At 44.6% G+C, this 7,858-nt stretch overlaps 1 pseudogene; it reads left to right on the top strand.

Moving 5' to 3' along the window:
* Nucleotides 1-3,859: 3,859 nt before the first annotated feature.
* Nucleotides 3,860-7,258, top strand: LOC125936021 (40S ribosomal protein S25-like; annotated as a pseudogene).
* The last annotated feature ends 600 nt before the right edge of the window (nt 7,259-7,858 follow it).

Genomic DNA, 7,858 nt, shown 5'->3' with positions numbered 1-7,858 from the left:
TATATACTATAATATATAAGTTGCTGTGGAGGTAAAAGAAACCATGGTCCCACCCTCTGCCATCTACACTGGAAGATGAAGAGAACATTGTCGTCATAATGAACAACACAGGTGACCCTGTATTTTTGAGGAGCAAGTTACATGGTGTAAATTCCAGTGCAATAGTATTGGAATGGTTCTTTCACATACCTGACTTTTCATGTTGCCTGACAGGTTCTTGATTGTAAGCGCCAGGCATTAATGCCTCTTGCATGCCCAGGGCTTGGCACACAATAGACATTCAAACACAGTCTGTCTAAATACCCAAGGAATGCTTGGACCACATGTTAGAACAAGCACCTTGTTCTTTACAAAGCACTTTGAAAGTGAAGCACCATTTAATCCCCATAACAACCCAGTAAGATAGTTACTATTGTTATCATCTGGACTTTCCAAAATAAGGCAAGTGTGGCTCAAAAAGCTTAGTAGCTTGATTGAGTCCCACAGTCAGTTTACAGTAGGGTTGGTCTGGGACCCATGGGCTTTGACCATAAATACAGAGCCTCCTCCCATAAGGGCCACAGAAGCCCGTAAGCTAGAAAAGTCTATCCTCTGCTGAATGTCTTTTTCTGGCCTCCAGGGTACCGTCTTTCTAAACCTTTCTCTGCTCTCTCTAGCTGATACTGCTGGTTCCAGATTCTTCCTTTAGCTAAAGGGAATCCAATTTGTTAGGATTTCTTTTCAGGGAGGCAGATACTCTCCTGTTTATCCAAGTCCCTATCAGACATATAAATGCATAATATAGTCATTAAACTCTGAAATACATGGCACAGTCATAACCGCACACAAGCTATTAAAAAGCTCATTACCTTTAGTGTGAGATACTCCCCATGCTATGACTCTCTCCTCACAGGGCCAGGACAGAACGTTAGCTCCCCAGTTAGGGGAAATGTTTTATTTTGCCTAGGAATCCTTCTAAAAACAGTTGTATTACTGACCAATCCTAGCTTATCTGTATGCTTCTGAATGCATTGGAAGGCAATGTTTAAAAAATTGTGTATCATAAAAAACACTGCACACCCTTTTGGGAAAAAAAATCAAGCAAAATGAAGTATGTAAAGTAAAAAGTGAAAATGTTCAAGGAAATGAAAATACAAACCACATACTAGGAGACAATTTTTGCAAAAGACATATCTAACAAAGGACTGTTGTCCAAAATACACAAAGAACTCTTACAACTCAACAATAAGAAAATGAACGACCTGATTTAAAAATGGGCAAAAGACCTGAACAGATATGTCACCAAAGCCAATATACAGATAGAAAATACGCATATAAAAAGATGTTCAACAACATATGTCATTAGGGGATTGCAAATTAAAACAATAATGAGATACCACTTACTATACACCTATTAAAATGGTCAGATCCAAAATGCTAACTGCACTAAATGCTGGCAGGGACCTGGAGCAATGGGAACTCATTTGTTGCTGGTGGGAATGCAAATGGTACAGCCACTTTGGAAGACAATTTGGCAGCTTCCTACAAAACTATACTATACTCTTACCATACAACCCAGCAATTGTGCCCTTTGGTATTTACCCAAATGAGTTGAAAACATGTCCACACAAAAACCTGCACACGGATGTTTATAGCAGCTTAATTCAAAACTTGGAAGCAAACCAAGACGTCCTTGCCAAAACTTGGAAGCAACCACGATACCCTTCCAACGTGGGTTCATCGACTGTAACAAATGTACCACTCTGGGGGAGGATGCTGGTAGTAGAAGAGGCTGCGGAGGGGTGAGGCAGGGGGTGTATGGGGAATCCCTGCACCTTCCCTGCAGTTTTGCTGTTAAACTAAGAGTGCTCTAAAAATCAGTCTATTTTTAAAAGTCACTCAGCTTGCCATGCCCTGTCCCACTCCCTATGTGTAATTGTCAAACGTTTAGTGTATTTTCTTCCAGTCTTTTTTTCTTACACACACATAATGTGTTTGTATATGTATATGCAAGAGCTTTTTTAAAGGTCAGCACAAGCTATGTATATACAATAACAATGTCTTGTTATAATCGTGGAAATACTTCAAAGTACCTGCTTGTTCAAGATAAGGAATAGTTAAGTAAACTATGACATATGGTTAGCTGGGCACTGTCTGATGGAAACTGCTTTGAACTTGAAGGTATTTAGAGGAGGAGGAGGAGGAGGAGGAGGAGGAGGAGGAGGAGGAGGAATGGTAGCGGTAACAGGTATTGGTAACAGCAGTCATAGCTATAGTAGCAGTTGTAGTAAGAATAAAGTAGTAGTAGTATTTAGAGTAAGTAGGAGTGGAGTAAAGTCATAGTAGCAGCCGCAAAAGCTGTGGCAGTAGTAACAGTGGTTATAGTCGTAATAGTATTAGTAGTTAGAATAAAGTAGTAGCAGGAGGAGGAGGAGGAGGAGGAGTTGTGGTGGTGGTCGTGGTCGTGGTAGTGGTAGTAGTAGAGTCAGATAGAGCTGGATTTAAATTCATGTCTTGCTATTAAACAATTACTGAGCACTTGCCAAACCTTAATTTTTCATCTGTGCCACAAAAATACTAGTACTTCCTCAAAGGGTTGCTAACCAATTAAATTGAGAGAATGCGTATAAAGTCCTCAGCAAAGTGTCTGGCACCTCATAGGAGCCCCCATCAGCCACAGTCCCTTCTCAAGGGTAGACCCTTGTCTTAGTGATCAAGCCTGGCACAAAGTCATCAGTAAAATAAGTGCTGGCTGAGTTGAACAAGAATAGAACATTAAACCTTTTTCAAAGCAATATTTAGAGACACACTGAAATTGGGGACTTCAAGCAAGACAAGATTGAACAGAGAGAATGAAAGGCTGACGCAACATTGAATGGTCTGCAGGAGTTGAGGTCAGGAAGTCCACGCTCTCTGGAACAAAGAGGGAGGACCATCACAGGTGATCTCAGCTGATCTCAGTACCAAAGAGGCGAGTCCCAAGGGGATGCCAGAATCTGTGGCAAGACTGTCCATCTGCCCTGGCAATGAGGCTTTCTCTGTGCTGCTGTCATGGCCCTCTGTTGACTCAGTGAGAGAGAGAACCCAAACCTGTGCCAAAAAAAACCAAAAAAACAAAAAACACAGAAAAGTAAGTTCTTTTTTTTTTTTTAATTTTTTTTTCAACGTTTTTTATTTATTTTTGGGACAGAGAGAGACAGAGCATGAACGGGGGAGGGGCAGAGAGAGAGGGAGACACAGAATCGGAAACAGGCTCCAGGCTCCGAGCCATCAGCCCAGAGCCTGACGCGGGGCTCGAACTCACAGACCGCGAGATCGTGACCTGGCTGAAGTCAGACGCTTAACCGACTGCGCCACCCAGGCGCCCCCAGAAAAGTAAGTTCTGATAGAGGAGAAGGGGAGAGTAAGCTCACGGTCAATCTACACAACACTGGAGAAACATTTTTTAAAACTAAAACAACTTTAGTTTTATATTACAAATAGATACGTGTCTATTGTCAGGGAGAAAATCACCCACAATGTTACCAGCAAGCGAAAGCCCCAGTTAAAACCTTGGTCTTATTTCCTGTGGATCTTTTTCTATGCTGCAAACATATGTCATACATATATCATTTGGGTAAAATATTACATATGTGCATATATGTTCTCCATACATGATATCCTTTTATCATGTCAATAAACAGTCATCCATGACATCATTTTTAATGGCTGAATAGAATTCCAGCGTCTGGCTAAACCATGCTTTATGTAACCAATCATCCATTGTCAGACACTTGGGTCATTTCCAAAATCTTGCTATTATAAACAGAGCTGCCAGGAACTTCCTTAGAGCCAGGCAGTGAACTTCTGATCCTCTTTCACAGAAGGATGAAAGAGAACAATGGGCTATTTGCAAAAGTTGACTTCAACTCCAAACCACCATCCACTTTTCTCCACCCCTGGTGATACCCTGTCCTCGGGAGTCCAGCTGGAGGAATCCACGGTCAGGACCTTAGATTCTTGAGGATTTGCCCCACACCCAGAAAGAGTGTCTGAGCCTTTCTGAACTCATATAATTAGATGTGAGGGCCCTGAAACCAGGCCAGCGCTAGCCCAAACTGGGAAGCAGATGAAAGAAGTCTTGGCTCCCTTTCAGCTCCCTCTTAAGTGTTTCCTTTCCCTAGTACTGTCCAGTCCTCCCAAGAGGCAACTGCCCAGCACCCCAAACCCCTGGGTCCTGCTCTCAGCATCTGATACCCTAATTTCTACAGCTGTGATAGCAGCCAGGCTGGAAAGGCCACACCTTCTGGTAATGTATACTCTTCAAGAAGCTCCCTTTAACATCTTGAGTCAACCAACATGCTTTGAACTAAACACTGCCATAACAAGTGACACAGACTGGGGGGCTCGAAACAACAGGAAGGGATTGTCTCACGGTTCTGGAGGCCACCAGTCAGAAATCAAGGTGACAGCAGTGTTGTGCTCCCTCCGAAGGTGCTAGAAGAGATACATTCCTTGCCTATTCCCGTGTCAGACAGTTGTCAGTCATCTTTGGTATTCCTTGGCTTGCAGCCGCACCCTGCAATCTCTGCCTCTACCCACCTGTGGCCCCCTTCCCTGCATATCTGTGCCTCTGTGTCCAAATGGCTTTCTTCTTACAGGACACCAGTCATACTGGATTTAAGGCCTACCCTCATTCTGCATGACCTCATCTTGACCAATTACATCTGCAGAGACCGAGTTCCAAATATGGTCACATTCTCAGGTTCTGAGTGGACATGGGTTCTGGGGGGAACTCTACTCATGCCCCCCCCCCCCAGTTCATGCTCTGATAGAGACAACAATGAATATTTAAAAAAATCAAAATTGCAGGCATAGAATTATGATTACAGCTTTAAATGGACCAAGAGGGCTAAAATATGGGGGTATGGGGTGTCCTACACCCCCAAGTCACCCTGTCTTGTACCTCCTAGTCTGGCTATGCCTATGAGCCAGACTTGCAGCAAGTCTCCAAGGGACCCTCTCAAAGTACCTGTGGAATAAGGAATACTTCTTGAATTCTCTCCAGCTCTGTTCAAAAGCCTGTTTTTTTTTTCCTCTTTTTTGTTTCTTTTAATGTTCATTTATTTTTTAGAGAGAGAGAGAGACAGAGTGCAAGCAGGGGAGGGGCAGAGAGAGAGGGAGGCATACAATCCGAAGCAGGCTCCAGGCTCTGAGCTGTCAGCACAGAGCCTGACGCAGGGCTGGAACTCACAAACTGCGAGATCATGACCTGAGCTGAAGTCGGAAGCTTACCTGACTGAGCCACCCAGGTGCCCCCAAGCCCATTTTTTTCTGACCATAGGTTCTGGAGACAGTTGTGGCAGGGAGAAGACAGATTGTAATGAAGAACGTAGATAGAAAGGCAAAAAACTGCAAACCTTTCCCAAATTTACTGTGCTTTTTGTACATTTGTTCCCTTTTCCTCTCAGGTTTAAGAAGTAGGAGGAGGGGCCCGAAGCAGCACTAGCCTCTTTGAATCCCTGAACTAGCTCTCTCCTGCCCTGGCTGCTTACTGCTAAGACAGCAGGGCCGCAGACTCCTGGTGAGACAATTAGGCCCGAGCCTTTCTCGCCAAGACCTCGGGCAGCAAGCAATCTCTGCATTTCCGGAGCTGACCTTCAGCGCAGCCAGGATAGGGCACGGCTGGGATTTGAGAACCATCCATCACAGCACATCCCTTGTAAAGGCCACAGGGTTCTCTTCAGAGGCATTTGCCCCAAAGCTCAATCCTCTCCTTAGACAACTTTAAGGGTAATTATTATGTGTCTCCACCAGCTCTCACAGATGACAGGAGTAACTCACAGCAAGTGTGTTCATGGTCCATACCCCACCTACAGTCCCCACACGGTGTCCAGTGGAGACTCTGACCCTGTCTCCAGTCTGTCTTCTGTAGGCACCTTTCATTCTTGGCCTGAGGGTTTTGACTGCTAGTGGAGAGCAGGATGAAAGTGCAGGAGAGGTCGGCCTTTGGGAACAACCCTCAAGCAATGAGTAACAGGAGATGGTGAAAAACGCCCCAACTTTCCTGCCCTTGGGAGGAGGAAGGGCAACTCTGAGTTGTCTGTCTCCCAGAGGTCTCAGCAGAGCTGAGCCCCAGTTGCCCACAGTGGCAACCTGTTCATTAAAGTACCGTAGATTATCTCTATCTCCCCTCCCCAGGCCCTTCCCTGGGCTTCGTGGCATCTCTTCCAAACAAACTACTTGCACTCAAATTCGTGTCTCCAGGTTGGCTTCTGGGCACTCAACTCAAGATACACAGTGGCATTAGCATGCATTTATTTCTCTGTCGGGTAATGAGCTCCCTACAGACAGGCACCAAATGATATTCTTCTGAGCACTCACCATTTGGTCCCTGCCAAAGGTTTAATATGCATTACCTCATCTCAACTGCACAACAACCCTTAGAGTCCAGCACTAACATTATCCCATTTTACAAATTAGGAAAATGAAGCTCAGGGAGCTTGAGTCACTTGTCCAAGGTCATACAGCCTAGAGGAAGGAGCTGGGATTTGAATTAAGGGGGTCTCTCTTTGGTGCCTACACCATTAATGATAAATGTCTGTGGAAGAAACAAAGATGCTAGCAGGCAATCCCTGCAAGCATTGGTCCAAAGGGCTCAGGACCAGCTAATTTCTCGAGTGGAGATAGAGGACATCAGAGTGTCCTTCTCCAAATTTCCATGAGTCTTTTTTGTATTCACTTATTGACTCAAGGAGCATTTATTGATTACTCTCTGTCCAAGGCACTGGATGAGGCCCTGTGCAGGTTACAGAGAAATGCAAAGCAAATTCAAGGGGCTTTTTTGTCCGACATCTTAGTGAGCCTGCAGTGAGGGCAGCTGTTCTCCGAGCTTCACTATGCTACAGAGACAACACGAAGAAAGAGGCTGGAAAGTCGCCCAAGAAAGACAAAGACCCAGTGAACAAATCTGGAGGCAAGGCCAAAAGGAAGAAGTGGTCCAGAGGCAAAGTTCGGGACAAGCTCAATGACCCGGTCTTGTCTGACAAAACGACATATGACCAACTCCTTAAGGAAGTTCCCAACTATAAGCTTATAACCCCAGCTGTTGTCTTGGAGAGACTGGAGATTCAGGGTTCCCGGGGCCAGGGCAGCCCTTCAGGAGCTCCTTAGTAAAGGACTTACCGAACGGGTTTCAAAGCACAGAGCTCATGTCATTTACACCAGAAATACCAAGGACAGAGATGCACCAGCTGCTGGTGAAGACGCATACACGCGTCCCCTCAACTGTACACTTTGAAAGACAAAACTTTATTAAATCAAAAATAAGCAAATAAATAAATAAATAAATAAAACAAGCAAGCAAGCAAATTCATGGAGCTCATAATCTGCAGGGAGTGAGGGAGACATAGATAAGGCAGAAAAAAATAAATACCTGAAAAAATAAATTACAAGACTAGAGCTGCCATTAGGCAGAAGCGATGCATGGCCAAGTGAGTTGAACAAAAACGTGCTATGTTTTCAAAGATGAGCTCCGGGAACTGGAGCAGACAGACAACTGGCAGGAAGGGAGGCTTCAAGGTACTGGATGGCCAGAAGTAGGGACAGGGAGGGAGAGTGACATGGCAAAGACATGTGAGCAAAGCCACAAAGCAAGGGAATTCCAGACAATTTGCTTCATCATTCTGCCCTGCCCCCTCCCCCAAGTCAAAGCTAATTGGGGAGGAAATAGTGATGTTTCCCAGGAGCAAAACCAAGGTTTAATTGCCAAGGATTATGAATACATGGTCACTTGCAAGTGCTTTTCAAGCTAAGACATGCATAAAGGAATACATACCACATACTAAAGAGGTCACCTTTCCTTCAGGTCTAAAGGCTGATTGAGTAAGTGTGACCTCCA

The sequence above is a fragment of the Panthera uncia genome, assembly GCF_023721935.1.
Source record: "Panthera uncia isolate 11264 chromosome A3 unlocalized genomic scaffold, Puncia_PCG_1.0 HiC_scaffold_11, whole genome shotgun sequence".
NCBI classification, from domain to species: domain Eukaryota; kingdom Metazoa; phylum Chordata; class Mammalia; order Carnivora; family Felidae; genus Panthera; species Panthera uncia.
The sequence above is the reverse complement of the archived record's forward strand: the minus strand, read 5'-3'. Positions and strand labels throughout refer to the sequence as shown.